This window comes from Chaetodon auriga, chromosome 2, assembly GCF_051107435.1.
Source record: "Chaetodon auriga isolate fChaAug3 chromosome 2, fChaAug3.hap1, whole genome shotgun sequence".
In the NCBI taxonomy this organism is placed as follows: Eukaryota; Metazoa; Chordata; class Actinopteri; order Chaetodontiformes; family Chaetodontidae; genus Chaetodon; species Chaetodon auriga.
In genome coordinates this window covers 7000490-7006865 of record NC_135075.1, presented here as the reverse complement: position 1 = coordinate 7006865, position 6376 = coordinate 7000490, and the positions used below count along the sequence as shown (strand labels likewise).

The 6376-nt window shown below is 41.4% G+C and overlaps 2 non-coding genes across 2 annotated transcripts; both read right to left on the bottom strand.

Moving 5' to 3' along the window:
- Positions 1-4983: 4983 nt before the first annotated feature.
- On the bottom strand, positions 4984-5056 carry trnaf-gaa (transfer RNA phenylalanine (anticodon GAA)). Its single transcript has one exon. It is a non-coding gene; the product is annotated as a tRNA-Phe (tRNA).
- Positions 5057-5944: 888 nt separating this feature from the next.
- Positions 5945-6017, bottom strand: trnaf-gaa (transfer RNA phenylalanine (anticodon GAA)). Its single transcript has one exon. It is a non-coding gene; the product is annotated as a tRNA-Phe (tRNA).
- Between the last annotated feature and the right edge of the window lie 359 nt (positions 6018-6376).

The window sequence follows — 6376 nt, the reverse complement described above, 5'->3', positions numbered from 1 at the left end:
ACTCTGTCCCCTAGGACAACCTTCCCTTGTCACATTTGGACTGTATGGTGAGTTATGTCACAAGAGCTCCACAACAAGACCATCTTATAAAAACGCTGGCGTACTTCTCTTGTGTAGGCCAGATCTCTCCAGTGTAGGGGCACATTTCTGTGACTTATGTAACAACTAATAAATATTAATTGCTATGTTTTCTATCATCTCACTTGTTATATTCTGACTGTTATGCACCACAACACCAAAGGAAATTCTCTATATGTGAAAATTGACTTGGAAACAAACATGTGTGTGGTACTTACTCGGCAGATAACGGCAGAAACGTGCTGAGACAAGTTCATTTGAAAGTTACGTGAGATGTGTAATCTAGTATTCTTGTGTCAACAACTGAGCTCGTTCATCAACATGTTTGACAGCTTGGTGATGATGGCAGTGGCTTGAGGCATCCAACAGCAGTGAATTCATGGTGACCTTTCATACTTCTGTGAGCACACTATTTATCCATCTAAATTTAAGAACAGTTTGCAGGGCCAAGAAAGGGCACGGCCTGGAAAAGAATCCACACTCAGGGTCGCGAGGCTGTGTGGATTTCAAGGCGTGTAAATAAAAGCAAAATATATGTATACAAGAGGCCTGTATCTCAGCTTTACATTTGTTATTTCTAAGGTTAAGATTATTATTTAAGATATGAATAGATAAATAACTGAATAAATTTCATAGGTTAAGATCACTGTGAAGACCTCAACACAAGCTTTATTCACAGAGCCTTCACCCCCTTCTAAACAGCCTCGCCCTGCATTGGAAAAGTATATGGTTAAAAAAAACAATGAGCTAATAGGACAATCATTAAGCATCAGGGAGAAGAAAACACTGAATTGATCAAAAAAGAAGCCTATTAAGTATTTAAATGTAATACAAGAAACTTATGAAATATCAGGAAAACTCATCTCTGAGTCAGTATTCACACTGAATAATGTGCATCGCTCATTTTACACTAAGTTCCTGCAGCTAATGCGTTCATTACTAAGGTTAATTGTACAGTTTATCAGTTATTGTGCACTGTTATTGGTATGCATTGGATAGAATATGAAATATTCAGAAAATATTTGTCAATTAGTCAGGGATTACAGTCTAGTCAGTGGCTCACCTTCACCATAACAGCTATATGAGGTCAGAATTTGTCACTTTTGTGTTCACAGCTGGTCCTGTAAAAATAGTTAATGCAACTTTCATTTGTGGAAAGTTAGGTCAGTAGCTGTGGTAGAAATGTTACATAAATTGTCAGCATGGAAAACTTTGGTGCAGCTGACTAAGCCAGTATCATCCATCACTCGGTATTATTGTAACTACAGTTATAACAACACTGTTTGACTTTCTATTCAATGAAAGATTTTTATAGAAGCTGAGGCATGGCTCCATGTGGCCTGGCAGTGTGGCATCAACCACTCGACCAGACTCAACCTGTCAGACAAGTAGAACAGAAACAGGAGGTAAGTTTGCTGGGTAGAAGTCACTGCCGCTCCCGTTATGCAAGCCTTCAGCCAATGCCAAATTGACTGGGACGTCTGTGGGAGCTGCTTGGAAGTGGAACCAGACTGAAAAGGGTTTTGATTAATTAGACCAAAAACATCCTCTCTCCCGCAACCAGTCTCCACCTGTGGACTTCATTCAGCCACCTAACTGAATTGGTTTAGAGCTTGACTGGCACCTTCAGGCATTCTTTGTAGCTCTCCAAGAGCAGTGGGAACAAGGCCACCAGGAAACCAAACTGCGAGTGAAAGGCGCAATCGAAAGGGAGAGAGAGATCTTGCATAACCAGCAGCACATTATATTACACGGCAACAAATTACATTGCAACAAATGAGGGACCATTAGAAAAAAAGGCACACAATTTGCAATCGCTGGCGATGAGGAATGAGTTGAGGTACATGAGAGGCGCACATTATAACCTCAGCATCAGTCATCCATGCAATGTTACATTTCTGCATTAAAATTGTTTCTTCTTACCGCAACTTCCCCTCTAGCTGCCTAGGAACTATGTTTGCTTATAAACTGGGCCTCTGGATTGCAAAGGATAAATCTGAAATGAAATGGCCAATGAAGTGAAGTGGTTATGGTGTCATTTCTCATTTCTATAGATCTATAGTTCGATATCCTCTGTAACAGAGGTATGATGAGTCAGGTGGGTTAGGATTTGGGTTTTTACACCTTTTACTTTCAAACTAAAGCAGCAAAGAGATGGGGCATCCGCTGTTTGTGGGACTCTGCATGTCCCTGTAGCTTTAAAAATGAATCTAATATTATCAGAGCAGGTCTCCATCAGGCCTAAACTGTGTGGCCCACTTAGTCCCATTAACATTTCTCAGTTCTCTCTTCTCATTATTTCTCTTCCTATCATTGTTGCCTTTTTTTAAGTCTGCGTGAGTCTGCAGACATTGGAAACACACAGCCTGTTTCTTCACAACCCTGCAGCACATCAGAACATTTTGCACCTTTTCTGTCCCCTCCTGCCAATCTCCTGCGTTGTTAGTTCTCTGAACCACTTTCTGTCTGTTCATTATCAATGCACTGCTGATTAGCACATCACCACAGAGACCCGGTTGGCCATTCATTCAGGTTTCAATGGGAATGACGCAAATCCCTGACCTGTTCGGTGCCCCGTGGCCTGGACCTGCTCTCTTGGACTGTGATTCTCTTGCCTCTACACGCCTCAGCTGGCACTCTGACAGGTTAGAACAGCTGAGAGACGGCCAGAGCCTCCAAGTGTACCATAGGAGGTCCCATAGACCTTCTGCCATCCTGCTTAGGCTCTCCTGGCACAATCTGATGTTGGTCTGACCTTAAACATGCAATAAACATATGTCCTTCTGTTACAGATGCGACTTCATATTAACATCTCCATCGGGATCAAATGTGAATGTGTACTCATTGTACCTTGACCTCATCTACAATGACTATACAATATTACCAATACTGTTTTCTCTCACTTCTCCATATCCTTGTTTACCATTAGCAGCTGTTTCCTTGAGTTGTCATCAGCAATGAAGTTAATCATTTAATGAACAAAGTTATTTGTTTACAGTCGTATTTATATTCAATTATATGTACTCACTAAATACATCTCTCTGGTTTCTACTACTACTTTTAGTATATAGGATTGGAATGGAGTAATGCACTGCCAAAAAAAAGTTGCCGCCAAAAAAAAGGTCACACGCTAATATTTCATTGGACCACCTCTAGCTTTGATCAGGGCACACATTTGCTGTGGCGTTGTTTCAATAAGTTTCTGCAATGTCACAAGATTTATTTCCATCCACTCATTTATTTCCACAAAGCCTTCTCCAGCACATCCCAAAGATTCTCAGTGGGGTTCAGGTCTGGACTGTGGTGGCCAATCCATGTGTGAAAATGATGTCTCATGCTCCCTGAACCACTCTTTCACAATGTGAGCCCAGTGAATCCTGGCATTGTAATCTTGGAGTATGCCTGTGCCATCAGGGAAGAAAAAATTCATTGATGGAATAACCTGGTCACTCAGTATATTCACGTAGTCAGCTGACCTCATTCTTTGGGCACATAATGTTGCTGAACCTTGACCTGACCAACTGCAGCAACCCCAGATCATAGCACTGCCCCCACAGGCTTGTACAGTAGGCACTAGGCATGATGGGTGCATCACTTCATCTGCCTCTCTTCTTACCCTGATGTGCCCATCACTCTGGAACAGGGTAAGTCTGGACTCATCAGACCACATGACCTTATTCCATTGTTCCACAGTCCAATCTTTATGCTCCCTTGCAAATTGAAGCCTTTTTTTCTGATCAATGATTAGTGGTTTTCTTAAGGCTACACAGCTGTTCAGTCCCAATCCCTTGAGTTCCCTTCGCACTGGGTGTGTGGAAATGCTCTTACTTTCACGATTAAACATAGCCCTGAGTTCTACTGTTGTTTTTCTACCATTTGATTTCACCAAACGTTTAAGTGATCACTGCGTCCAATGTATTGGACAGCTCTTAACACAGTTTTAGTAGTTTCTGCAGTCTCCTTAGATGTTTTCTCTGCTTGATGCATGCCAATGATTTGACCCTTCTCAAACAGACTAACATCTTTTCCACGACCACAGGATGATAAAAAGATAATTGCCTATGCAGTAATTATCCAATAGGAGGCTCTTACATTTTTACCTCGTTAAACCCAGGTGGCGACTTTTTTGCTGGACCAGGCAGTGTATGAATCAGCACATTTGTTATATGATTACAGTTTTTTTTTTCAGTGGCCGATTTATACTGTATGTGTCAGTTATCATTGCAGAAAACAGACCTGACATGAGGATCTGACAGTAACAGAGCCACTTAAACCTCATACAGTTGAAGTTTGTTTTTTTTTTCCTTTTTTGCACAGTGTATGCAGGTGCAATAATCCATCTGGACTTCAGTTATTAGTGCATGTGATAGTGGAGCTGTAGTGTTCACAACTACCATTATGAGGCTGAGACTCTACATGACTGCCATCTACTGGCAGTTAAAAAAAAACTAACCGGCTGTGTGTTTGTAACCTCCAACACGTATTGTCCGCAGAACAATAATGAATAAAGTGAAAAATCAACAGCCAATTAAAGCATTTTAAGAAATAGTATTCTCAATTTTTAATAAAATTTCTGTTTCGTGTCCTTTTCATTCCTAAAGATATGCTATATGAATGCAGCTCATATGAATGAATGCTGCAATACACAAAAGGCTACATTCCCCAAAGTAATAAACAATAGTTTACTTTCACTATAGTGTAAAACACAACACAGATCACGGCCTTAATGGAGTAGACATGCTGCACGTCTTGAGTTCTTCTGCTTTCCTCTGATTATTGAACAATTAAGTTTCTCATTCACCTCAGAAAGCTTGCAGGGGATGTGTTTCTCACCATCACTGCGTCTGTTTTACAGACCTAACAGCTACTTCATCGGCCACAGCTCCCAAAAGAGGCGCACACACCTGCCGAAACCCGGGATCGAACCAGGGACCTTTAGATCTTCAGTCTAACGCTCTCCCAACTGAGCTATTTCGGCTACTGACGACCTGGGTGTCTGTGCCGTGTCTCGTTCTGTCCACCAGAGGTCGTCTTTGTGTAGGATATGAAGTATTACGGGCCGTGAGTGTTGAGGGTTCAGATCAGCAGCAGGGTCTGATCAGTGCCCCATCAACTTATGTATCGTCATGTTGTAAAGCTTCTAAAGCACACTGCTCCACTTGTATGATTCACCATTAAAATTCTTTGCAGTTTAAAAATCGTACACAAGTAAGCCATGTAAAGAATGCAAACACAGGATTTGTTCCTCACAGATTGACAGAGACAACACAAAGAGGAGTTTATTTGAAGTTGTTTATCCAAGGCATTTTTATTAAATTGTGAAAATGTAAATTACAACTAAAAAGGTTTTTGTTTTAACGGAAATTGTTAGTAAGATCTGTCCAGATTTGAGGTTACTTCGCAGCAGAGCCATGGATCTGGAGGTGTTTTCTATTCAACTTGCTTCCAGTTTTGGACATCAAGGGATTTTTTTTTACCAGCAGCTGCAAATCACTGAGTTTGGAGTTATGACTGCTTGGGTGAGCTTCAGTCTTAATGTATTTTTGCTGAGTGCATCAGTTCTTTAAACTCCTGTAAAACCAGTGTCTTTCAGCAAATAGTTCACATGAACTCATCTTGTGCTTATCTTGTAATGCTTGTGACAGGATGCCGGTTCCACAGTTTTCTCAGCAAGACTGACTGTGCACATGTGTCCTTACAGCTTAATACCCTCTTCTCTTTCTATTAATTTCACCGAATGTTAACGTCAGTCTGTGCTCAGGAATGTTTTCATATAAATCACATTGTGTGCCAAAATACATTGATGTGCTGACCACTTGAAAACGTGAAAATGTAAATAATTTTCATCAAAAGTGCAACCACACTCTGCCGAAACCCGGGATCGAACCAGGGACCTTTAGATCTTCAGTCTAACGCTCTCCCAACTGAGCTATTTCGGCTTGTACTCGCGCCAGCTGCAATATCCGGTAATAACGGCAGAGGCCCTGCGTGAGCTCTATATCACTATAATAGATGTTTCTGTTAATCCAAATGGCTACTTATTTTCACGAACTTGTGTGAGACGGTGCACGCAGTTAAAGATGCACAACTCATGACAATTACCAATGGTGTGATTGTTTTCGCTAGGCTGAAGCGATGCAGAATCACTTAGTCCTGCAGGCGTCATCCCACATAGATGACCTTCTTTTTCCCATACTGCAGAGGTCTGTAGAGCCTCCCTCCCACGCAACACAAAGCCCACGCAAAGTTGACGGTACGCTGGCAGCTTTTCAACTAGTGCGCACAGTATAGCTCACAA